The sequence below is a fragment of the Meriones unguiculatus genome, chromosome 14, assembly GCF_030254825.1.
Source record: "Meriones unguiculatus strain TT.TT164.6M chromosome 14, Bangor_MerUng_6.1, whole genome shotgun sequence".
NCBI classification, from domain to species: domain Eukaryota; kingdom Metazoa; phylum Chordata; class Mammalia; order Rodentia; family Muridae; genus Meriones; species Meriones unguiculatus.
The window spans coordinates 77,903,545-77,930,415 of NC_083361.1; the positions used below are offsets into that span (position 1 = coordinate 77,903,545).

Consider the following 26,871-nt stretch of genomic DNA (forward strand, 5'->3'; position numbering starts at 1 on the left):
GTTTGCATTTCCATGAAAATGGTGTTACCTCCCAGGGTGTAGCCAGATGGGAACCAAAACCCTTATTAGACTTCCTCGCAGGATTTCACCTCCTTCTTTAGAGATGTTTGTGTCTCCCAGATAATGCTTAAACTCAAAGAGAGTATAAGGTTGGGGTGATAAATGGACCTGCGGATACACAGATCTCGGAGGGACAATCTACTAGAATGATCAATAGAACAGAGGCCACATCAGTATTGCCCTTCATGCAGCTATCTGCCTGAGAGACATAATTTATCAAAATGGATATAAAAATTTTCAGCAAAAAGTCAAGGGTGATAAAACGTCTTATAGAAATGAACATACTCTTTGAAAGTATTTTGATTGGAATAGAACCTACAAAATGGCTACTTATAAAGAGGGGTTGTTTTGGTTTTGTTTTGGAAGTAGAGAAAGGGTTTTGTGTAGCTCAGATTGGTCTTGAACTCATAGGTAGCTGAAGATGACCTTGAACTTTTTCTTCTTGCCCCACCTCCAGGGAGCTATGGTTATAGGCATTCACCGCCATCGTCAGATCATTAAATGCTGCAGTGCTGGGGCCTGAACACTGCACTCCACAGGAAGCTGGAAGCATTTTACCAACTGTGCTGCATCTCCATTTTCCCTTTTCTAGCACCAGTAAAAATCGTATACCTAAAAGACAGCATTCACTTACACAGTAATGCACAAGGAAATGGAAGGAGATTTCACATCTAAATGTAAGCAGGTGTTATTTTGAGTCAGTTTAAACAATGCATTTTTTTTTAAATGGTATGTCCATAATCCTTGGGCCTTAAGCATGGTCAAATCCCCTTCTATGGTTTTTGGTCTTTTAGTCATAATCAATATGTGACTGTCATCAGGCCACCATAATAGCTCTATAGGCTTCTTTTGTTTTTTCCCTTTCCGATACTAAGCAAGGACCTTCTTAAGTAAAGAGGGGGATCATTAGGTCAGAGGTAAAATATAGTCAAAGAAGGGTCTTTAGAATAGAGAACAAATTCAGGATAGACAATGCGAGCTAATTCATCTTCTTTAAACCTGAGGTGCCTTTGCAACACTGTGTGAAAATATACAGTTGAGTTTATGCTTTCTAAAAATAGAATAAAGATCTAATTCTAGTCAGAGGTCTGTAAATAATCGCTCTGTAGTGACATAGTGATTATCCTGAAAAAGCATTCCAAAAGAGAATAGGGCAGATAGTATACATCTCTTCAAGATCATATTTTCTAATGTGGTATTTTTCAAATTTTGAGTTAAAACACATTCTATCCAAAAGGAATCAGCATTCCCTGTGGTCCAAATCAGATTTGGGAGCCAAAATGCCTAGATTAAAATCCTGGCAACACTGCCCATAGGCTGTGTGACCATGTTAGCTACATATCTCTGTCTCTGCCTCAGTTTCTTCTTCATCAAAATGAGGGTGACCATGATAACTGTGTTATATTTTGTTACAACAATTAAATACATTAGAAGTTAAAGTAATTTCTGGAATATGAGTGTGTAATATATGTGTTCACAAAATATATTTTAAATGAGAAGGGGAAAGCACACTTTTTTAATTAAATTTTTATTTTTTATTTTTTTTAATTGGTCCAGCATTTTTTTATTTTTTTATTTTAATTTTTTTCTTATTAATTACACTTTATTAACTCTGTATCCCAGCTGTATCCCGTTCCCTCATTCCCTCCCAATCCCAGCCTTCCTCCCTACTCTCCACCCTTCCCCTTTCCAAGTCCACTGATGGGGGGGACCTCCTCCCCATTCATCTGACCCTATTTTATCAGGTCTGCAAAGTCCTCCTCTGTGGCCTAACAGGACTGTTCCTCCCTTGGGGGGTGGGGAGGTCAAAGAGCCAGCCAGTGAGTTCCTGTTAGAAATAGGCCTTGTTCCCCTTACTATGGGAAACCAATTGGTTACTGAGCTACCACAGGCTACATCCGAGCAGAGGTTCTAGGTTATATCCATACATGGTCCTTGGTTGAATGTCAGTCTCAGAAAAGAACCTGTGCCCAGATATATTTGGTCCTTATGGAGCTCCTATTCTTTCCCCATCATATTAACTCCCCTTCTTTCATATGATTCCCTGTACTCTGCAGAAGGATTGGTTATGAGTCTTAGTGTTTGCTTTGAAACACTGCTAAGTAGAGTCTTTCAGATGCCTTCTGTGGTAGACTCCTGTCATATGTTCAATGCACATCCCATCTGTCTTTCTAAATGAGGATTGATTATCTTACCCCGTATCCACTCTCTTGATTATCATTTTTATATTTTATTCACTTTGTATTCCAGCTGTAGATCCCTCACTCATCCCCCCATCCTACCCTCCCTCCCTCACCTCCTCCCATGCCCTTCTCCAAGTCCACTGATAGGGAAGGTTCTCCTCCCCTTCCATCTGAGCCTAGCTTATCAGTTCTCATCAGGACTGGCTGCATTGTCCTCCTCTGTGGCCTGGTAAGGCTGCTCCCCCACGGGGAGGGGGAGCTGTCAAAAAGCCAGCCACTGAGTTCATGTCAGAGACAGCCCCTTATTCCCCTTACTAGAGAACCCACTTGAATACTGAGCAGGGGTTCTAGGTTATATCCATAAATGGTCCTTGGTTGGAGAATCGGTCTCAGAAAATACCCCTGTGCCCAGATGTTTTAGTTTTCTTGCTCTCCTTGTAGAGCTCCTGTCCTCTCCAGGTCCCACTATTTCCCTCTTCTTTCATAGGATTCCCTGCACTCTGCCCAAAGTTTGGTTATGAGTCTCAGCATCTCCGCTGATACCCTGATGGGTGGAGTCATTCAGAGGCCCTCTATGGTAGGCTCCTGTCCTGTTCCCTGTTTTCTCCTTCTTCCAATGTCCATCCCATTTGTCTTTCTGAGTGAGGATTGATCATCTTACCCAGCGACCTCCTTCTTGCTTAGCTTCTTCAGGTATACAGATTCTAGTATGTTTATCCCATATTATAGGTCTAGTATCCACTTATAAGTGAGTATACTGTTGTGTCTTTCTGCTTCTGAGACATCTCACTCAGGATGATCTTTTCCAGATCCCACCATTTGCTGGAAATTTTCATGATTTCCTTGTTTTTAATTGCTGAGTAGTATTCCATTGTGTAAATGCACCACAATTTCTGTATCCATTCCTCCATTGAGGGACATCTGGGTTGTTTCTGGGGTAAGCGTTGTTAAGCTATCCTGATTCTTTGTATTACATAAATGTATCTAGATGTAAAATCAGTGTCAGTGATCTGTATTCATACACAATTATGCACATTGCACATCAGTTAATCAAATATAAAGAAAATTCTAACGTAAGTTAAGTTAAAAGTACAGTGTTAAGAATGGAGAGGTGGCTCAGCAAATAACAGCACTTGTTGCCCTTGCACAGGCCCTGCCTTCAGTCCCCAGGCACCAGGCATACATGTGACACATATGCAAATATACAGGCAAAACATCATAAAATGAATACATTTAAAAGGTTACAATGATTTAATGTAATAATCTATGGTACTTTGACCGAAACAATTGCTAATCCCAGCTTGCAGAGCAGCACTGGCTCCCTGAGTTTAATGTGTTCTTCTCAGCACATGCCAGGTCTGACTAAGGCCTCCCACTGCTCTTGCACTTTTCCAAAGTGCCTCTAGATAGTATTTAACCTTAGAACATGTCTAGCCCTGTTTCCTCCTTGGCTGAAGGCAAATAAGGCAGAACCCTTCAGTATTGATGTATTGCTCACGCACATGAACAATATTTTCATATTGTTAGAGACTCAGAAATCCCTTGGTATTGCTAGATTAGAGCACAGTCATCCAGACAGTCAAACAGTCAAAGTGAACACAGAAGTCCAGTCTTCTGAAGAAGTTGTGTATATTAGCAATACGTCACCTGACCCCAGTTTTGAGAAATTCAATTCTTAGGAGTCGCTTGCAAAGAGAATGATAATAATGAAAGGCTATAGCACTATAAACTAAAAGAAAGAAAATACTTCAGTACATTGAACTGCAGAGGGAAAGGAGTTAGAACCATAAGTGAAATTAAAGACAAAATGAGGAAATTGTTGATTGCAGGTAAGATCCTGAAAGATACTGGAAAGCCAGGTGTGGTGCTACATTATTTTAATTCCAATACTTGGAAGGCAGAACTCTGTGAGTGTGAGGCCAGCCTGGTCTACTGAGTGAGTTCAAAGACAGCCAGAGCTTCACAGTGAAACAGGCTAGAATAAGAGGAAGTGAACCCCCATACAAGTTTTTTAGTTTTGTTCAGAGACGGCGTCCAACAAAAAGCAATTTAAGGAAGAGAAGGTTTGTTCTGGCTCACAGCTAAAGGGCACAGCCTATCGTGGTAGGGAAGTCGAGGCAGCAAGATGTTGATGAAGCTCATCACAGTGGGTCCATCAGGAAACGGAGAATGAGGGTCACATGCTGCTGCTCCGTTCCTTCTTTATTTACACAGTCTGTGATTCCAGCTAGAAAATGCTGCCACTCATCCTGTACCGGGCTTCCCAGCTCCACATAACCATGTAGTCAAGATAACCGTCCACAGTCATTCCTAGGGGCCCATCTTCCAGCTCTTTCTAGAGTCTATAAAGTAGACAACATTGATTGTCAAAGACAGTATTGCACTGATTTAAATTTCATTAACCAAAGTTATACACTTCTTGCTATGTAAAGACCATAATCAACAAAACTTGCCTTGCCAGTGTTATCCTTCAGTGTACCTGACAAACACTGAGAATGAGTGCATAGCTTAAACCCTGTAAAGAGCCTCAGGATTAGGAGACCAGTTGGTCGAGATGTGCAGGAAACAGAAACGCAAGCTGCCAGAGTTTGGGAGCTGAGGTTAGCATTGCCAGTTGCTCCTACTAATTTTGAGCAACAGGTACGTGTATTACAGCATCATGAGGAAACAGCTGGTGTGAAGCCAGCTTGGATTAAAATCCCAAGCATAGGAAATTAATTAGTTTTCCTTCAACATAATTTCCTGTGGAAATTAATCATTTTACTTCATAATGAAATCTGATGGCTATGGGGCAGGTCTGGACAGCTGACTTAGCATAGTATTAGCTGCTGTGTAGGTGCCTGTAAGCTTTGTTTATACCAAACCTTGGTGCCAAACAGGTGTCCCAGAGTCCCAGAGGTAGTGAATCACAAACACGCACAGGGCATTTTCTCTGGTGGCATTTTCAGCTTCTAAATAAAAACAATAGTGAATCGGGGGCAGGAAGCCTTATGTTAAGATTTCTAGACTTCCAAAGAAATCTTTCTGTGCATCAGAATTTAACTACCTGGATCCAAAGTCTACTGTCCAATTACTCTGTGTTGTATGAAAATATCTAGAATATGGGTATATGAGTATATGGGTATGTGCATATGAGAAAGAGAGAAAGTGTCTGTGTGTCTGTGTGTGCGTAGTGATTTTTTGATACCAAGTAGGGGTGATCTTGATTTCCACATGGATCATGGGATATAAGTTAATATATTTACCAAAAAGCGATACCTCACAAACTAGATCCATTATCACACAGCGCTGGGCTTGTACATCTCCTGTGTGTGGGTGCGTGGGAACACAGGTTGCTATGTGATTCATTCAGAGAGCAAATTTGAAACAAAAACCACCTAATTGTAGTTTGAGAGAGAGAGAAAAAAATGTAATTCAGGGAACTAAATGTAATATCACCAAAGAACTGAAGGAGTAGGTGTTAGGAGGCTGCCACTGGATCAAAGAAAAACGCATAACAACACCATCCTTAAGATCTCGCTATAAGGGGGAAGAGGCCTGAAGGCAGTTTTTATAGCCTCCATGACAACCACAGTGCCTCCTAACAGTTCAGTTCTGGTTGGTCTTTATTAACAGCAACGGAGGGAAAAGAAGATATTCCATCGCTCATTTCAGCCCTCTGGATACAGTAGAAAAGCGTCTGCACGCACAAGCCTCATCATGAATTCCATTCTCAAGAGAGCCCAGGAAGCATAGCGCTTCATTTCATAGTAGCAAGGCAATTCCATAGATGAGGAAGTGGATCACAATAAATTAAACTAAACTTTATTATTGAACACCACTCGTTCTGCCTGTTTTCATTCTCACGGTCACAAGAACACCCCTAAGAGGTATGTACTATTTTTATTCCCAGTTCATAAGAGAGGAAGCTGAATTGTAGTAGTAGACTAAAGTAGCCTGCTCATGGTCACACGCTACGTAAGCAGAGGACAAAATTTAGATCATGCGGATTGAAATGTAGAGATACCTACTTCCTCCATATACCGCTTATGTAACGGATGGTATTTTGCCTTTTATATAATACATGACACTTATCTACTGTCTCATAGACTGAAAATTTAAAAAAAAATATTTACAAAAAAATATGTATCATCCAAGCAGATGGGACAGGTGGGCAACATGGTATATTAATATTCTTAGAAAAAAATCTTCTCAGAATACTAAATGAAAAATATTATTGCAAAGCTATGGGGTGAACATGGCATCGATAAATTAATAACATCATTATATTTGCGTCGTGATTTAGGACAGCACTCCCCATACTTACACATTTGTTTATTATATACATACACTGTCTCAGTCCTACCCACTTCTAGGTGTATAAACTTTGCTTTTTTGTATTGTTTCGGTGTTTTAAGACAAGATTTCTTTGCGTAGCCCTGCTGTCCTGGAACTTGCTCTGTAGACCAGGCTGGCCTCAAACTCACAGAGATCTGCCTGCCTCTGCCTCCAGAGTGCTGGGATTAAAGGTGTGTGCCACTCACCCACTCACACAACTTTAAATTTGTTTTAAATTTACTTTTATTATTTTGGTTTGAATGTGTGTTCGCGTGCATGTACATCTATGCACCAAATGCATGCCTGGTGTGTGAGGAGGCAGTGAGCCTCCATGTGGATGCTGGGAATTGAACCTGGGACCTTTTGAAGAACAAGTGCTCTTAACCACTGAGGCAACTTTTTAGGCCACAAAGTTCTTTATAATATAAAAATGTAATTAACAATTGGAAAACCTTCTGCTGTCCGATATCTTGGCCATTTTTGTAATGCATTGTTTTTCCTTCTCCTTTATAATTGTAGTAGTTTGCATGTTCTGGATCAGTTGTTGTTTTGAGGCAGGGTTTCTCCGTGTAGCTCTAGATGTCCTGGAAATTGCTCGATAGACCAGGCTAGCCTCAGACTCAGAGATCTGCCTGCTTTTGCCTCCTGAGTGCTAGGATCATATTGCTATGGCTTACACTTTCACTCTTTTTTTTTTAGAGATAATTTTTTTTAAAAAAACATTTTTTAAGATTTTTAATTTTCACATATTTATGTGTGTATGAGTGAGTGTGTGTGTATGTGCGTGCAGGAGGAGGTCAGAGTGGTATAGGATCACTTGGAGCTGGAGTTATAGGCAGTTATGAGCCTTGATATGGGTAAAGTGACTTGAACTTAGGTCCTCTACAAGAGTAGTATGTGTGCTGAGCCATGTCTCCAGCTCTAGAGATAAAAATGTTAATGTAAATTAATTTTAACATAAGACTTTGCCTCTCTTTCTTTAATGTCATAAAAACAAATATATTTTATTTTACAAACTATTGTTTACATGCAAAGTGTAGGCCTGTAATCTACCAAAAATAGACCTTGTACAATATTTAAGGCTCAAATTGATATTTTTATTTATATATCTTAGCTGTGATTGATGCTTTTATGTTTACTTATCAGACTGTACCTGAAAAATCATTTTGTTTTGTTTTGGTTTTTTGTTGTTGATGTCTTGAGACAGGGTTTCTCTATGTAGCCTTGACTATCCTGGAACCAGGCTGGCCTCAAACTCAGAGATCTGTCTGCCTTTGCCTCCTGAGTGCTAGGATCAAAGGTATGTGCCACCACCACTCAATTTAAAAATTCTTATCCATACAATTGATCAGTAAAAATTAGGGGCTTATGTAAAATAAAATTGCATTATTTAATATTCATTTTAACATTTCTTTTAAGTGCTTTGACCCATGAGTCTCCACATAGTTCAAAGCTTCCTATAGCCACCTTCCAGCTCATTGGAAAATACTGTAAAGAATCAATAACAAAAATCCCCTCTCTGTATCTCTTTTGTATGTCTCTTTCTGTTTCTATGTCTCTGTCTCTGCTTCTGTCTTTCCTTCCCTTCTCCCTCTTTCTATTTTTTCTCTTCCTGACTCCTCCCTTCTCTTATTACAAAGTAAAGTTGAATAGTTGTTACCACAGAGTTCATTTATTTATGGCAAATTACAAAGTAGACCAGATGATTTCCCCCTCAGTTCTACCTATATTTGTCCAGTTGCTTGTTTGTTGTTTTTTATTCATGTTGTTTAGACTCAATATTACCCCTTTCTTTCTTTCTTTTCTCTTTTGAAAGAGCCAAAATTGTCCTTAATCACTGAGTTATTTCTCAAGACCTCCTTCGACTCCCCCACCATGCTCACCTTGTCCTCTCCTCTCTCCTCCTTTCTCTTTTCTGCTCTGTTCCTTTCTTCTGTGTTTCCTTTTTCTAAAAAAAAAAAAAAAAAAAAAAAAAAAAAAAAAAAAAAAAAGCACTGGCTGCTAGCTAGCTGCTCTTCCAGAGAACCTGGGTTCAATTCCCAGTACCTACATAGCTGTTCGTTCACACCTGTCTGTAACTCAGATTATGGGGCTTCCAACACCCTCACACAGACGTACATGCAGGCAAAGCACCAATAAATATAAAATAAATTATATATTTTTAAAAGAAGCCCATTTGTTAAAAGAAGGAAGGAAGGAAGGAAGGAAGGAAGGAAGGAAGGAAGGAAGGAAGGAAATGTTCTCACTTGGCCCACCATCTGCAGCAGGAACATGCTTGCTCTTCGGCTTTGTGCCCACTCTGCTTTCTCTCTCTCTCATGCTTCCAATTCCCACACAGGAGAAAGAATTCACAGACAGACAGGTGAAATCATCATCAGCAGCAGCAGCAGCAGCCAACATGTCAAAGACATTAGGGCTGATCCAGGGCTGATGTTTTCATCTTTAAGAGTAAGGATGGTATAAAACATTCCTATGTTTATATTTATATGTGAAACCATTTTATGTTGTCCCTAAGCTACACCTATTCTGGGAAATTTGGGAATCACTGCCACCCCTAATGAGTAACTTTTAAAGGATTTTGAGCAGGGTTTACATGCTCAACGTCTACCCTTGTAGTAATGAGAATGGATAGAAATAAAACAATATGGGTTTTTTTTTTGTTTTTTGTTGGGTTTTTTTTTTTTGTGGCTCGTGTGATAGATGATGCTAGAGTTGAAATGATGAGCTTAGCACTGTTTAAATAATATGTTTGTCAGGATTTGGTAAAAAGGATATGATTTTGAGGTACTTAGGTAGATTCAGAACCTCTGAGGAGAGCAAATTTTATAGGTGTGAGTAAGCTGATGAGAACTTTTAGTGATAACTGATGATGTGGAATTTCATGACCTTTAATGCAAAGTACAGCTCTCCAATCTGACTTACCTCCTGCTGTTGAGGCATAGGGAATTAGGACAAAATTTGAACGAGTTCCAAGCTTGTTTGTCTAGCAAAGGAAGCCTAATTGGCTGTCCTTGACAAGTTCATTTCATAGAAACAAAATGCCACTAGGGGCCAACAAGATGACTCCATTTGTAAAGGCATTTGCTACCAAATCTGATGATTTGAGTTTGATTCCTAAAACACATGTGCTGGAAGGAGAGAAATGACTCCTGCAAAACCTCCGCCTAAATGTTGTGGTGTACATGTGCCCACGTACATAGGAAAGAAGGAGAGAAAGAAAGAGAGAAAGAAAGAGAGAGAGAGAGAGAGAAAGAAAGAAAGAAAGAAAGAAAGAAAAAGAAAGAAAGAAAAAGTTCTGAAAAACATTTTTTAATGCCAGACGTCATATGCATAGTCTTTATCTCTAGGGAAAAACCTTCTAGTTAGAAGTCTGCCCTCCCTTAAATGAAGCATTTAAAAAAGAATTTCTGGCTTTGTACTGACTTCTTATCATCCACAGGCAATCTAACTTAGAAAATTACATGATCAGTGCAAATTGTAAACAGTTCCTAATACAGTTTCGTCATACACAGTAATGGTAGCTGGATAGCATTAAACACCACTAATATATAATTTGTGATGGTACCTTTAAAGCTCCTGAAAAACATAGACCTTTGAAATCTGAACTTGATTTAGACTTTCTTTACTCATAGAAGAATCAGGAAATGGGGAATTTCCATCATTTTCCCCAAGCTACCCAATGTCACACTCTCAGTCCCTCCAGTTTCTGGGTCAAAGCCTTGAATATTAAATAACAACAGACAGAAGAGAAAGGGGTAGAAACATGGAAATGAAAATAAGAAGAAAGATAACCCAGGCATTGTGGCATGTTTGCAGTCCCAGCACCCATGAGACTGATATGGGAGGATTGCACATAAAGCCACCCCGAACAGCACAATGAGTACCTACCTAAAAAATATGGATAAGAGGAATAAGAAAAGAAAAAGAGGAATAGGCGTTATCAGTGAGATGGAGAAGAAGGACAATGACGATAGTAATGACTGCAGCTGTGACAAGTATAGGACAGTACTTCCAGGTGAATAACTGGAGAGATCGGGAATGATAAATCTAGAAAAGCAACTCAAGAACAACTTTGACTAACCCTCTTACAGACCTACTCAGTGTCCAACACTAGAATACAGAAAAAATAACTAGGACAATGAAGGAGACTTAGCAGAGAATTTCCTCATCTGTGCTTTGGTTCAAAAATAAAAGAACTAAAACTGTACAGAGGTGCATGCCTTTAATCCCAGCAATCAGGAGGCAGGGGGATCTCTGTGAGTTCAAGGCCAGCCAGGGCTATGTAGAGAGACCCTGTGTAAATAAATAAATAAGCTAGCCTGTGTCATATTCATATCTCTGAAATTATAAATATTAAAAAACCAGTGGATTCTGCAGAAGCCATTTGCATCACATGCAAGTTGAAAGAAACCTGGAATCGCCAGTCAGGCTGCATCTAGCATGACTTATTCTTCACAGCCCTGTGGTGTAGACAGAACAAATGTCTCAACACTGCCTTATTGATAGAGAAAGTGATGCTCTGAAAGAAAAGTGACATAGCCAATGAAAGACTTTAACTGATAGGCTCCGGAGACCAAGTCAAGCAAGACTGCATTAAAAGCTACTCAGTTAGACACTGCGTTGCAAACCTGTAATCCTGACTGCTTGGGAGGCTGAAGCAGAAAAATTGCAAGTTCAAGTCCAGCCTAGGTACTTGAATGGGTTCCTGTCTCCAGAGCAAAGAGAATAACAGATATGAGCGCATCTTAATGATACAGTGCTCGCTAGCATGCAGAAAACCTAGCTTCAACCTTCAGTATGCCCCCTACAATGCAACTAGTCATTTTCTAAATTGATATGCATGAATGTCTCATGACCAGAGCCCATGAGCACTGATGCTCACCATTATGCTATAAACTCCATAAGCATAAGCGTAAAGACTTTTCTGATTTAGCAAAGTCATTTATACCAAAAATACAGAAAAATAATACCTTATTTGAATAAAGTACTCACTAAATTATGGAATGCTAACTGAGTCAATCAAAATGATGCTTGAAAACTTCAGGTCAAATCAATACTGAGCCCAAGTTATTAATTCATTTGTTGTTAGTCTTATCAGTTATGGAGAGTTAACTATGGACCAAGAATACAATTCTGGTTGATGTACATTTCCAACCTATGTGTGTCAGTCAGATTCTCATTGCTGTCACAAAATATCTGGACAAGTTGAGGAGAACAATATTACTTTGGCTCATAGTTTGAGAAGTTTTAGTCCATAGTGACTCAACTCAGTTGATTCTGGGCCTGTGCAGGGTGAAGCAGAAAATTGAGTTAGATGGGGAGCATTTGTTGTGACCAAGTGGCTCACCTTATGGAAGACATAAGGTGAGAGACAGAAGAGGAGCAGAGATAAAGTGTGACCCCCAAGACCACATGCCGCCAATGTGGTGGCCAACCTCCCCCAGTAAGGCTCCACCTGTGAATCCCTCTTGTCTTCCAATAATGCCATCAACTCTTCAAGAAGCTTTTGTACCCGAAAAATACTTTCCAGAGCAAGCGTATAATGTCACCTGAAATTTATTTTGGTCATCTGGCTAGTTGGTAAGTGTTTTGAGTTCTGGCAATAATAATAATAATAATAAAAATTAAAAACAGTAACAGGAAAAACATTTGGCAACATAGCCACGTATCATGTGGCATCTAACCTTCCATTACAATACCAAATTAAAATCCTCTTTAAACACTGGTAAGACACTAATTCAAATGACAATTTAATAACCCTTAATAATTTGCTCAGCATCTTTTAATTATGTATGAAAACAACTACCCATGAAAGGTAAGTAATTGACCTTAAAAAGCCAAACGAAGGATTCAAGTGGTGTGTTAGAGTCAATTAGTATGAACAATCCATCGATTAGGTCAGACTTCTCAGAATACAACTGCTTCTCACTCCCTAGATGCTCCGGCTGGTCATCAGCCTTCAACACAGGAGCCGTGGGGCGCACTTCATACTCAACCCATAGCCCTAGGTTTTCTGCGGTTACACACATATGTTCTTTGCTACTTACCATATTGATACTTGAGAGGCATCTTAAGCAGGGAGCATAACGTAGATTTAGGAGAAAGGGAGACAAATATGGAGGAGGAAGCTTTGTGCCATTAATCAAAGCATGGTTGAAAAACATAGACCCAAATCAATATGAATGTTCACTTCTCAAAACTCACTTTCTCAGGTTTTTGTCTCTGATTTCCTTCTCTTCCATCTACTTTTTCTTAATGATTATGTGTGCTTTACTTAGGCAACCATGGGACTATAGTGAAAGATGATGCCCTTATAATTCATTTGATGGAAGTGTTGCATTACCAGCCTAAAATCCTGAATCTGGGAGGTGAAGAAGCTTCCGGTATACTGTGGCATCTCTTTTAAAACTCTAGTTCGGAAGCACAGCTTTGATGAGCTAATTTGTTTTCTTTTATTCATGCAAATGTGATTGTTTGAGCAATACATTGTGGCTCGTCACTTAATTGGAGAATTATAGATTGTACACTCATACTTTGTTTCTCCTATGAAAATGATGCTTGCAGACGAGCTATTTTTGCCTCTTGGCTTATATAGATACCTACGAATTGAACTACGCATGCTGTCCCGAACTCTGTCCTACACAGATGCGCAGAAACTAGATATCACTATGCAGAGGGGTTAACCCTGTGGATAACCGCTGGGTTATACTGACATCACTTCTCCACACATACTCACCCTTACAAAGTCACCTTCGCTGTAGATCGTGAAGTAGACAAAGGTGTTGTTCGAGTTCAGATGCTTTTAGGGTTTCTTTTTTATTCTTTGAAAAAAAATATGTTAAAGACGAAACAGACACTTCACAGAGCAGCCTCACTGTCAAAAACAGACGCAATGAAAACAGTGATAAATCATACACAGAGTGGACTTTCATTGCTGAGATCCTTCAGCCTCCGTTTTCGTTATGAGTCAGTGCTGTCTACAAAAAGAAAAGAATGCTAGTCTAGTCTGACAGTCTGTCTTTCTAAGAAATTCCAAAACTGTCACCTCTCCAAAAGGCTTTGTTTCTGAGAAACAATGCCTTCAAAAACAGCTGTATAATATCACTGGAAACTGATCTTGGTCATTTGGCTAACTGGTGTTTTGAGTTCTAATAATAATAATAATAATAATATAAAAATTTCAATACTAAAAATAAAACCATTTGTCAATGTAGCCAAATGCCATATGGCACCTTACCTTCCAGTGCCATAAAAAGGAGACACATTGAGAGAGGGTCTGCCTGAATTCAGTGACAACAGAAAGGGATAGATGGAGCAGAGAAACATTTTGGAGGTAGAATTGATGGGGTTGGATATTTGATTGAATATAGAGTTGAGGTTTGAAGCTGAGTTTTCTAACCTAGATTGCTGTAACTGAGGTATACATAATCAAAGGCTTTATGTTCTTTTAATGTCTATTAATTTGTGTAAAACCTAGCGATAGAATAGTTCTGTGATATCTGGCATTTATGCTAAACTTTGAACTTTGCAGAACATTTCCTTTTGCTTGATCCCCTTAAATAAAAGCTTGACAGACTTTATAAAAAAGTTATTTGGCAAAATTACCAGTTTTGGCAAAGGTAGGAATTAAACCAGGTCTCCATATTTCCGGAAGCTTTAACGTAGTAAGTTCCAGGCCAGCCAAGGAAACCTAGTGAGACCCTACCTCAATAAAAAAATAAAATAAAATAAAGATAGTACATTCTGAAAGATTTCTGAATTCAATACATAGCAAAGAACCTTGGAGATCCCAAGGAAATCCTGAGAGCTTCTGGGAGGAGGAAGCAACCAGCAGAGAAGAAAGGAAACAAATCCAGGGAGTGATCCTGGCTTCCAGCTGTCAGAATCCACATCAGTTACAGGAGCCCTCCTTTAAACTAGTTCCTGTAAACCACATTAACCCTGGAAGGTGGCAAAAGACCAGCAGATACAGATACAGCGACGGACTGGTGATTATTGCAGCATCTCACCTGTTCGGAGGGTCCTGTGTCTGTCCATGGGGAATAGATTGACTTGTTCATTGGGCTGTCTGAGATTCTCTATGCAGCAACTATGAAAATATGCCTATTCTGATTGAAAGCGGGAGCTACTGTTGCTACACCATTAAGTCAGTTCAGAATCCCAACCTCAGGCAGCAGAGGAAACATCCAGTCTTAATCCCCACAAGCCAGGAAAACAGAAGTTCTCCACTCAAAGTAATGGAGCTAGAGTGACTTGCAATAATAACACAATTACTTTGTGAGTTTTACCCCTCCTCCTCTTCCTCCTCCCCTTCTACCTCTTCCTCTTCTTCCTTGCCCTCCTTTTTTTTTTTCTGTCAGGTTTTTTACTATGAAGAATGACCTCAAACCTCCTGCTTTAGTCTCCCCATCTTGAAAATTACAGACAGTACCACCACACCCAACTGTAGCTTTTCCACCCAAGTTAGTGATTGGAAAGTGCCAAGATGCCTGTCTAAGGTGATATATCCATGTGTGGGCAAGGGACCTGGATAGAGACCCTTTCTTTTTTTAAGTTTCTTATTTTATTTTATTTTATTTTATTTTATTTTATTTTATTTCTTACACTTTATGCACTTTGTATCCCCCATAAGCCCCTCCCTCCTCCCCTCTGGATCCCACCCTCCCTCCCCCTTCTGCACGAATGGCCCTCCCCAAGTCCACTGATAGGGGAGGTCCTCCTCTCCTTTCTTCTGATTTTAGTCTGTCAGATCACATCAGGAGTGGCTGCCTTGTCATCTTCTGTGGCTTGGTAAGGCTGCTCCCCCCCTCAGGGGGAGGTGAACACAGAGCAGGCCTATCAGATTATGTCAGAGGCCATCCCTTTTCCCACTACTATGTAACCCACTTGGACACTAAACTGCCATGGGCTACATCTGTGCAGGGGTTCTACATTATCTCCATACCTGGTACTTGGATGGAGTATGAGTCTCTGGGAAGACCCCTGTGCTCAAATTTTCTGGTTCTGTTGCCCTAGGCATATATCCAAAAGAGGCTCAAGTACACAATAAGGACATTTGCTCAACCATGTTTGTAGCAGCTTTATTTGTAATAGCCAGAAGCTGGACACAACGCAGATGCTCCTCAACTGAAGAATGGATGCAGAAATTGTGGTACATCTACACAATGGAGTATTACTCTGCAATGAAAAATAAGGAAATCATGAAATTTGCAGGTAAATGGTGGGGCCTGTAAAGGATCGTCCTGAGTGAGCTGTCCCAGAAGCAGAAAGACACACACGGTATATAGTCACTCATATAGACATATAACATAGGATAAACCTACTAAAATCTGTACATCTAAAGAAACTACTCAAGAAAGAGGACCCTGACTAAAACACTCAATCCCCATCCCGATAGAGACCCTTTTATCTGCAGAGTTCATTAATGTTTTATAAGAGCCAAAGGGGACAATACTTTCTGGATGCCTCAAGAGAAAGCGCTTCGTAATAAAAGCTCTTGACTGCTGTGTTTCTTTTAAAGGCAGCTTGACATGCAGTCTACAGTCTACTTGTAGCCAACTGATTTCATAATGACGGTCAAATAACGTGTGCTTAACAGAGCAAATCAATCCACAGGTCTGTAATTGTATAGCCTTCATTCCTCTGCAGGAATTCATTAACTTTTCGGTCTCTGCCTGCGTCAACTTTCAGCATGCTCCCATGGCATCTAAGACTATGATTGGAGTTCACATTGCTTTAAAGAAGCACACACCCACACACACACCCACACTCACACCCACACACACACACACACACACACACACACACAGGAGACTCATACGTTTACCCCAGCTCTGGTTAAGCATTTGAGGATGTGGAACACACACTTCAACTCCCAGTTGCTATTTGAAGTTTGAGATTGCAATGAGACTCTGGCTGGCCTCTCTCCAGGTCACCCTATGAGGAAAGGAGTCAGCTGACAATATTCCCAGTCTCCACCCAGATCTTGTTGCCCTTTACAGTCCACAGCTTCTCCTTATTTATTTAACACCTAAGGTCATTGTAGCACCTTGGTCCCTTACTAATTCACACCTCTTTTCCCCCCATACCCTATCATCTTTCTTCTTTCTTTCTTAAAGGGACACAGGCTGACATACTTTAGAGTCTCTGTGACTCATCCTCCTGAGACTTCAGTGTACATCTTTCCCCCTCTCTTTTCTGTCTGCCTTTAACAAAACTCCCATATCTGCCCCTTCCCACCTTCTTTTTCTTTTGCTTCTACTTTCCCCTTTTGTATATGTCTTCCCTCCCATCCTTCCTGTCTAGCAACTCAGTGCTGATCACTAATCCCACTGTGATGTTTTTCTCTTTATTTCTCTACTCTTACCCACAATAACTAATATGCTAATATACACGGTACTGTTGGTGTCCCTTAAGGACCAACTGTGTCGTCGTAAACTGATACTGTTTTCATGGAGTGTTCACAACTGACAGTTACTGGAGTATTACAGAATACTGTAGACAGTATTCATCTGGAAGGGGTCTGGGTATAGAGCCCTGTGCCCTGGACATCAGTCTAACCAAGAAAAAGGCCACTTCAATCCTCCTAAAACCTAGTCGTACCAGGAAAATCCAAATGTCTCCAGTAAGAGTAGAAATGTGACCGGAGTTAAAATACTACAGCAACAAAAATCTTAACCAGTAACCCAACCCCAGATGGGCAGGTCCCTGCTCAAAAGATGAGGAACATGACAAGATCACTTTTTTCATCCAGAAGTCACCAGTTCAGTAGTACCCTGATAAAAATGATCTTGATGAAATTCGAGACACACTTTTTTCTTTGTTAAAAAAATTATTTATTTTTTATTTATTACAGTTTATTCACTTTGTATCTCAGCTGTAGCCTTCTCCCTCATCTCCTCCCAATCCCACCCTCCTTCCTCTCTCCTCCTATGCCCCTTCCCAAGTCCACTGACAGGGGAGGCCCTCCTCCCCCTCCATCTGACCCTAGCCTCTCAGGTCTCATCAGGACTGGCTGCATTGTTCCTCCTCTTGAGACACACAATTTAAAGGAACAATTACAAATATTAGTTCCGAAGCACTAAACTGATTCTAGTCCTCAGTTGTGCTTTACTGACAGAGCTTCTGATGAACACATTTACAATTATTTTAAAGAAATATTTACATGAAATTGTTTCTTTCGTCGGGCACTTTTGATTGAACTGTTTGAGTTTTCACTCAATCAGAGTGAAGTTGAAGTTTTATAAATAAAGAAAAGAGAACAGGTGGGTGGTTACGGTGGTGACCACAACATCTGATTTGAGTAACAACAGTGAGGGCAGGAAGACAGTGCCACAATTCAGCTGGATTGCTCCAAGTGTGTGTGTGTGTGTGTGTGTGTGTGTGTGTGTGTGTGTGTGTGTGTGTGGTGTGTGTGGGGTGTGTGTGTGATAATGTCTGACTCCACTTATTGAAGCTCCATTAACCAGCACATGACTAGTCTAGACTTCCGAAAATGCATAAACTGTAAAGTCAAAACAAAAGAATCCTTCAAAAGCATGCTTTGAAAATGCTCTTAGGAAGAAACAACAAGCACGGAGAAAGCTTGGAAACCGGGTCTTGAAACGACATTCGATTGCCTACTTCAGACTGACTGAAGAGCGTGTATTGAAATCTTAGGTTAATGGGTTCTTCTTAGTTTGGTGACGTGTGGTTCCCACACAAAACAGGTGGCCTGGGTGAACTTCCTCGTCCCTCCTCCTGTTTGTTGAATGCTCTTGTCACTTCAGGCTGTTTGTAGCAGGCATTTCCTGGCGGAGGCAGCAGGTTCCTGCCAGCCAGGTGAAGAATTAACACTAGCCCAGGAATGTTTCCCATTATCTCCATTATAAAGGAGACACTTCAGTATTGGAATTTCAAAACCAGCCGGGTTCCTGGGAAGTGAGCTGGGGTGGGGGCCGGGGGGGGGGGGGATGTCGGTAAACTACGTCCGGGCTCCCCTCTGTGGGCTCCTCTAGCTGACTGCCTCCTCTCCTCTCTTTCAAAGTTAAGGATTTCTCAATGTAAGATGAGGGAAAGCGAGTGTGGCTAGGGAGAGGAGGAGAGCGGACCTCCAACACCTGGAAAGCCACTTATTTCTCAGTTTAAGCGCTCTCTCTACGGGTCCTCTGCTGTTGGGAAACATCTCCAACCGGCTCCGTGGCGACACCGGGAAGGCGGCCCCACCTGCTTGCACTCCACAGAGGCTTTGGCCCGAGTGTCAGGTGTGTGCCCGCCTGGTGGGGTTTCCACGCCCCGCCGCCGCGCAGCTGCAGCGCCAGGGAAGCGCCGCGCAGCTGAGCCTGGGATCAGCTGCCTGCGAGGCTGAGCCGCTCGGAAACCGCCGAAGGCGCTCCGGGGAGAGATCGGAGTTGCCTTTCTCTGAGGGCCCGTGACAGCCCGGTGAGGGGAGAACGGCCACTGAGATGCAAGCTCGGCGGTCCCTTCTCCTTGCCTTGCTCGAACCGCGGCCCTTGCCGTTTCTCAGCGCTTGCCGCTCGCAGGCGTCGGCTGCTGCGGCTCTGTGATCTGTTGCTGGCTGTGTTCCGTGAAAGCAACAGTCACTGAAGTTTCTCTTTCCCCGTCTCAACACAACAGCGCCCAAACCGCTGTGGGTGAGTTTGCTTCACCAGTAAGTTTCTCTGCGTGTGAGCGCTGTCTGTCTGTCTGTCTGTCTGTCTGTCTGTCTCTCTCTCTCTCTCTCTCTCTCTCTCTGTGTGTGTGTGTGTGTGTGTGTGTGTGTGTGTGTACACGAGTGCGCGCGCGCCCGTGTATCTGCGTTGGGGGAAGGGAGGGAGACCTGTTGTGGTGTACAAGAATGTGAAACTCTTGCAGCAGATTTAAACGGGCACCAGAAATGCCTGGGTCAGCGCTGATTTCAGAGCAGCTGTTTGCTGCATGCCTGTTCAACGTGGAGTCAGATCCCGCTCAGGGGACACGCTAGGCGGTTGTCTTGCAGGAAGGCAGGCTTATTTGTCTAAAAGAACCAGATAGACTTGAACGCTGAATCTTGCTTTTACCATTGGTCAGTTACTGCAACTTTGAGAAATAGCTGAACTCTACTGCCCTCAGCTTCGTTATCTGTAAAATGGGGGTGATGTTATCTGTTCTGTGTGGTGGTTTAAAGGCTGCAGTTAGGTGTGCAAAGTTAGATTCTAAGATACTCCCCCAAAAGCATGGTTATTTATTTACAGTTAAGCATCTGCAGGCAGCAGTTGATTAACAACCGTAGCTTAGTTGTTAACAATGTCTCTTCAGGTCATTCTGCCTGCGGTCCAATATGGACCCACCTTAGGCAGCCAGCCTCATCTGTGAAACGATAGTGCCGCACATAGATCTGTGAGGCTTAAAAGACGCCTCCTGTGTAAACCCTCAGGACTGCGCCTAGTGGGCAAAACTCAAACCACTTCTTCTCTTGTTGTTACTGCGGTGCAAGAATCAAACTGGGGCTGAGCCTCTGGCCTTTCTGGGATAGATTCATCTCGTTTAATTTTGAATTGGAAGGGTGGAGAAGGTGTCCCAGGGAGACTTCTGCCTCTTAACAGCTGCGATTCAGATCGGTCACATTCCGGAGTCATCACCCCACATTTTCTTTGGAAAGGGCATAAACAAAAAGTCCTATATGCTTTACGATGGAGAAACGGCGATAGATTAGATGGTTACAATGCATGCGTTAGGCTTAACTTCGCCACCTGTGTATTTCATGTACTCCCTCGGACAACTTTGTTTCCTCACAGCCCCAGATGTTTAGCATTTCCAGGGCTTTGGAGACCTGGAGATCTGCATCCCAGCGCTTCTGTTCACACCGGTTGGCTCAGGGTAGCACTTGCTAGCATGTCTAGTTTCTGTATTTTTGTAAGAAGGAGCCTTAACCTGTATCTCTGCATTCTGATGGAGGTTAATTTGCATCTGGCACAACAGCTGATAACCTGTTTTAGAACCAGCCCGGAGTCTCTCCTCACCCTCCCCTGGGGTGAGAGAGCAGACTTCCTGGGCAGGAGAGAGGATTTTCCTCACACCTGGGGGAGTTTGTATGGCCTTTCTTCTCTCTGTACCAGCCCTGATCAGACCCATTCCCATAGCTCCCTGAAAGTCCAAATGGAAGGCCCGAGCTAAGCACCCTTTGGAAGGGAGCACAGTTCACCACAGGTGTTGGGCATTCCCCTGACAGACCACTGGGGGGCAGGGACTGTGTCTTCTCATACTTGGTGCTTGTGACCATGGAAACAACATTGTAATTCTCATTGGCAAAACTATGATTGTTCCAGGCTTGTTTGCTTGCTTGCTTTTCCTTAAATCCTCAAAAGCTGTTGGTTGTTTTAAATATATAGGGTACTGGGGAAAAAAGTAAAATTGATACTTACTTATATAGGATACTGGGGAAAAAAGTAAAATTGATATTTACTTAGTACATCGTTTAAAATACTAGAAGTATGGCACATTAACGTGCTTCATAATTTGAACAGAAATGTAATTTAGTACTTCCCTGTTCCTTCTGGTTGGGCGTAGAGTCTGATGTCAAACAAATTCCGTTTAATGCGATTTAGTGAATTATCAGACTGTTCTCAGAGTCTGGGTCAGTTTGCAACCTTTCCTTCTTTATATTCTCAATATAATGAATCAACTGTAGCACTCCTTTATTTTGAAGCATTTCCTTAAGGATACCTGCAACTCCTTCATTCCAGTCACATTCCTCATTCATGGTAATAAGTTTGTGTTGACTGCGTTCTTCCACATGTATAGCTAGACATTCTCAAAAAGCAGCCATCCCATGATCAGCCATGTCTTCAGAGATTCATTGTCAGCATTCCAGTGATCAGCTGTGTGTCCAGGAATCCATCAATTTGTATGAATATCACACTTAATACAATCTCTCTTTGAGCTAGTTATTTTTTTAAAAAAATGTCATTTTGGAGACAAAACATATGTGATTTGTGTGTGTGTGTGTGTGTGTGTGTGTGTGAACTGAATAATGGCGCTCAGTAACCAGTAAGCAGGGAGCAATGGCTGCTGTGTCAGTGTCCCTGATACACACGTGGTTTTAGGTAATAACTGATGAACCAAAGTACTAGGAGCAAGTTTCTCACAGTTCTTAAACAGTAAGTGCCTGCTAGTGGGCGAGCGTTTATACACACTAATCGTTTTGCAGGCCCTGTCCATTGTAGCTTTGCCCACTGTTACCTCCTTAGCTTTCTGCCTTGACTGAGGCCCTGGGATCCATGATTAGAGCATCTCTTTTGAAGTTCAGGTTGGGACAAGTCATTGAAATCCAAGACCCTTGTTTCAGATGCCGAGGGCCCAGACCCCGCTCTGTCCTTCCTTACCTTAGCCAGCACCGTTCAGTTCTTAGCCCTCCACATCTAAAAACATTTACTCTGAGTGACCTCACACAGAGATGCTCTAGCATTCATCCCGTTTGGACTGGTCTCTTCGTAGGCATGGGAAATTGGTCTCCACTGGCAGAGGAGGTCTCCTTCATGAGGGGCAGTCCACATTCCAGTCTGAGAAAAACTCAGAATAAGAGGGATTTGGATGCTGACCCTCCTATGGTGACTGCCTTGCACGGTGGTAGTGCCTGATTGCCATCTAAGTACTCAAGAGGCAGGAATGAGTTTGAGGCCAGCCTCGGCTACAAGAAACCTGTGTCAAACACACAACAGCAAAAGCAAAAACCTTTGAATGGCTGATGCAAAGATAATCCCAAATTGCACAATAGTCTCTGAGCTCCAGGATGGGCCATGGGTTGGGAGGCAAGGGTGCAGCTGCTGGTTTTGTGGGACATGGGTTCAGGCTTGGGTCAGTAAAGTATACCTAGTACAGACTGAAAGTGTGGAAAGCAGAAAAGATTGAATCTACATGCATAGGTAGATGTCAGTCTTGTTTACTTAATAGAATTTGTGTGTTAGAAGCATTCACTGGTGTCAACAAACAGTCCCAGTCTCAAATTTTTCCTTTCAAAATTACAGAATTACAGAACAGGATTCAGAAAACAGAACAAATACTCCATGTAAGGCACAGTGGAGACACTGAAAACTGAGCACCTACTGTCCCCATAAAAAGCCACTGTGTGCTGTGCATCAACAAGAACCTGCTTTAAATGGGCATGGCAACTTAAAGTATCTGTTTATAGCATGCAAAGTTAGTGGTTATCAAAAATACCACCCAGAAGAGGTTATCTAATGACATAATTGACAATGTGTTGACTACTAAAAAAATCAAAACAAAACACAAGCATCTTGTGTATTTTGAAAACAAACCCCACACAGCCTTTTATTTAAAAGAACCGAGTTGCATATGGCAGTTAAAATGCCTGATGACAAAAAAAAAAACAAAAGACAGTGTGCTTGAACCCATCTCATCTTCCTCACCCTCTTTACCTTCTTCCTTGCTCTCTGCACCTTGCCTTCTCCCTTGCTGGCCGCATCAGGTTCCCTTTCTGCTCTGAATGCAGCAGTAGCCTCCCTCCACCTTTCCTTCAGCCTGGCAGCCTTCTCTGCCCGCTAGGCTGCCTCATCTGCAGTGGTGTTGGCTTACACTCCTACCAGCCCTTCACAGCTGGCAGCCTGCCATGTCCTCCTTCAGTTTGGGGACAATGCTCAGGACAAAGGAAGACGTTAAAAGGAAGCTTGAGGAACACTTGGGCTTCTAGAGTAAGTGTTCTTCAAGCAATTCTGCATCTCTTTTAAGGGGGATATAGAGTTTTTAAGTTAGCTTAGTTTGTGTGTGTGTAGTGTGTGTGTCTATGTGTGGGGGTGGCTAGGTGCATATGTAGGATAGCATGTGTGTAGAGGTCATGGAGCATCTTTCAGGAGTCAGTTCTCACCTTCTACCTTGTTGAGACAGGGTCTCTCTTGCTGCCATGCTCTGTACTCCAGGCTCTGTACACCAGAGGCATGCTGGGATTACAGTTGTTAGGAAATTCTGCAAACTTGACTGGAGCACCTGGCTTCTGCTTCTGGGCTTTTCTCCTAGCTGGCTTGCCCAGAAATCACATGGGATACTTTGCCTCTCAGTGCCTTGGGCTCTGCATTGTCCATGCATGGCTGTTTCCTTCAAGGAGCCAGCGCCATGCCACACCCAGCTGTCTGTCGTGCTCCTAGCACTCCTTCTGGAGCTCAGGGAACCTCGGTGGCTGCACTGAAATGGTCTTGACCACATTCTGTAGAACGGTACACAGACAGAGGCTGGCGGAAGTCCACTCAGTCACTTTGTGGGGCACTAAAGCTGAGAACTGTTTTTTCCCGTGTCCTTATTGACTTCATTGAATGACTAAGGGTCTGCATTATTTTGGACCCCATAGAATCAGGCCACCAGATTCTTTTGGACTGTATCCTTGCGGGGGGGGGGGAGGGGAGAGGGTGTATACAAAGGGATTTTTCATAGCTTTAAGGATCAAGACACTCTCTCTTCCCCTTCTGCTGATAGGTTCCCCCACTGGAAAGGCCAGCCTGCTGCAGAGGCTTCTCATGTAGTAATACTACATCTGTGTCAGCGCATCCATACCTGGTGTACACACATGGAGAGCAACTAACCTTGTGTTAATTAGTTTCCATTACTATAACAAAACACCAGCGAAAATCACCTAAAAGAGAAAAAATGTTTATTTTTGACTTGCAGTTGTAAGTCAAACACTTACAGTATGTAAGTCTTTCCATAGTCAATTACTTTCCCGGCTTCTGGAGCTGTAGCAAGACAAGAACTAGTGGTAGGATGTATCAAAGGAGAGCTGCTTAGTCCCTGGGAGCCAGGAAGCAGATAGGGGGAGGAGAGGAAAGGTCAAGGGTCAAGATACATATTTTTAAAGTTTTGTTTTTATTTTTGTTTGTGTGGGGGGATGGAAGGGGATATGTTGTGCACATGAACTACAATCATGCAGGCAGCTATGGAAGCCAGAAGAGGGGATCAGATGGCCAGGAGCTGGCTGTTGTGTGTCACCGGACATAGGTGCTGAGAATCAACCTTCTGTCTTCCACAGGAGCAGCAAGCACTCTTAACTGCTGAGCCTTCTCCCCAGCCCTTAAGACATTCTAAAATTCATGTCCCCGTAACCTACTTTCTCCAGCTAAGTCCTTTCTAAAAGTCCATTGATACGCTCTTGATCCAATTACTTCTCAGTAGCACTGCCCTACTGGGGAAGAAGTCTTCAGTGTCGTGGGGGCCTGTGGGGGCACTTCATATTCAAGTCACAACCTTCGCTGCTTGCCTGACTGCTGTCGTAGGCCAAGGTCCTCTTATCTGAATGTGAGGTAGCATTTAGGAAATGCAACTCCTCTTGGGGTTTCTGACTTACTAGGTCAAGAGTAAAGTTTGCCCTTTATGAGTCCCAGGTACAGGCCAAGCTAAGTGCTACTGTTTCGGTGCCTGTATGTACCAGAGCCTAATCGATTGCTGCTGTATTTGTTTGTTAATAACATGACTCTCACTTTTCTAAAGAGTGGCCAGTTTTGAAAGTCCAGAGTTGACTCTCCGGTATGTTAGAACCTGATTGTTTTGAGACACTGTCTCACTATGTAGTCTTGCCTGACCTGAAACTGGCTTCACACTCACAGAGATCTACCTGTCTCTGCCTCCAGAGTGCCGGCCTTGAAGGTGTGCACAACCACACCCAGCTCTAACTCCCCGAGTAGCCTCCGCTTTGACGGTACCCCTGCTTATCTTGACTCAGCTTTTTTCTAACAGCTGCCTAAAGGAACTCCTAGACTTCAGCTCTTTCACCAGTTCTCAGTGCCACGTCTGCTCCATCCACAGTCACCTTGCTAAAATGAGCAGGGCATGACCACGGCCCACCCAGCCACACAGCAGATTTCCAGAACGCCGATTCTTCGTAGCGCATTGTTTCCTGGTCAACACAGGCTGCCTCCAGCCCACAGCATTGAAAGTCCCTCCTGTGCTAAATTGTAATACGGTTCTTTATCGACAATTGAATCCTCGCCAGCTTCTGTGCTAAGTGCTCTGTAGATGTCCGACAGACTCCTGGTGCCTTTGGATGTCCAGATCTAGATTTATCTGCCAAGGTTTTTGCCCCTAGTTGCTCAGAGTGAGTTGTCCTTTCCAGCCGTGTCCCTCGAGAGTGCTCAGGGTTTAACTTGCTGCATTGCAATTTTTTGTTTATGCTTTTTCCGTCCTCCCAAAGCTTTGTGATGTAGCTGACTTATCCTCTGGAGCACAGTGTGTACCAGAAGGAATGAGGGGACAGGGTTTGAGGTCAAACTCAGTCATACCTGGACATGGATGATTCCTTTTAACATGGGGTCAGTATAGTAATGTCACTGACTATGAAGTTATTTGTGTCTGAAACCAAATGTATCCCACAGGCTCTGCTGTCACAGTCCTATGACATCATGCCAGGCTAACACACGACACCCCCAAACCACAGGCAGTAAAACTGCCTAGCTTTTTGTGTTTAGCAGAACAGACCTACCTCTATTGCCACATCAATGAGTTCACTCTGTTACCAGAATGCGCCAAATATATGATGTCATCCATTTGAAAGATATTTCATGAAGGCAGCCAAACAGTGCCAGGAGGGTTTTTGTGGTTCTCCCCCTGTGTTTTTACAGACAGACACTGTAATCAGCTGTCACGATAGCTATAATCAATTAGCTTATGCAGTGTTTTTCTCCATCTGCTCTAATTGAACAGTTGATTTTGTTTTTATTTTCACTTTTCCCTCTCTACTCATTCCCTCCGTGTTACTATGGAACCCTGTGACTTAGTCCCTATGAAACCTGCTGCTGCCTCTTGTAGAATGTGCAGTAAGTAACCCATTGATCCCCAGACCATTTTGCATCACACTGATATTTAGGAGAGCTTGTTCATTTGAAAAAGACATTGAAGTTGGCATTTCACTACAAAAGTAAAAGCCAAAACTTGATTCATCTAGATTTGATGGTTACATACATGGGAAATAGCAAATCATTTAATCAAGTCGCTTGAGTGGTGTCATTGTTAGGACCAGCTAAGTGCAAATTGTGTTCTTCTGTAGCATATATGGGGAAATCTAGTACTTGCTGATATCGATAGCTACTTTGCACTTCCTTGAAAAGATAGGAGCTGCAAGTCACTGCAGATGTTTAAGTGGAGCCTAGGATTAGTAAAAGCAAGAGAGGAGGGAGAAGTGATGGTTACTAGGAACTTGGTTAGTCTCTTTGGAAGCTGAGATTTCTCTCCAGTAAACGGCATGACCAGGATGTTCCTCAGACCGTAAACCAAGGACTGACTGGCAGGGTAACCGTGCAGCTAGCACAAATATTTCAGTAATGCTTTTCGTATGCCTACAAAGTCTGGATTCTAA

General features: G+C 42.4%; 1 protein-coding gene across 29 annotated transcripts in view; it reads left to right on the forward strand.

Annotated features, from left to right (window-relative positions):
* Dlg2 (discs large MAGUK scaffold protein 2) overlaps positions 1 to 26,871 on the forward strand; it is a 1,917,798-nt gene that overhangs the window by 1,661,060 nt on the left and 229,867 nt on the right. The window contains exon 1 of one of the 29 annotated variants that reach the window (XM_060367580.1): positions 18,848 to 19,209. The exons of 27 other annotated variants lie outside the window; for them this stretch is intronic. The gene's annotated coding sequence lies outside the window, so the exon portion shown is untranslated. Of the gene's footprint in view, positions 1 to 18,847; positions 19,210 to 26,871 lie in introns of those variants that run through there. One more of the 29 variants, XM_060367579.1, reaches the window with a different exon arrangement.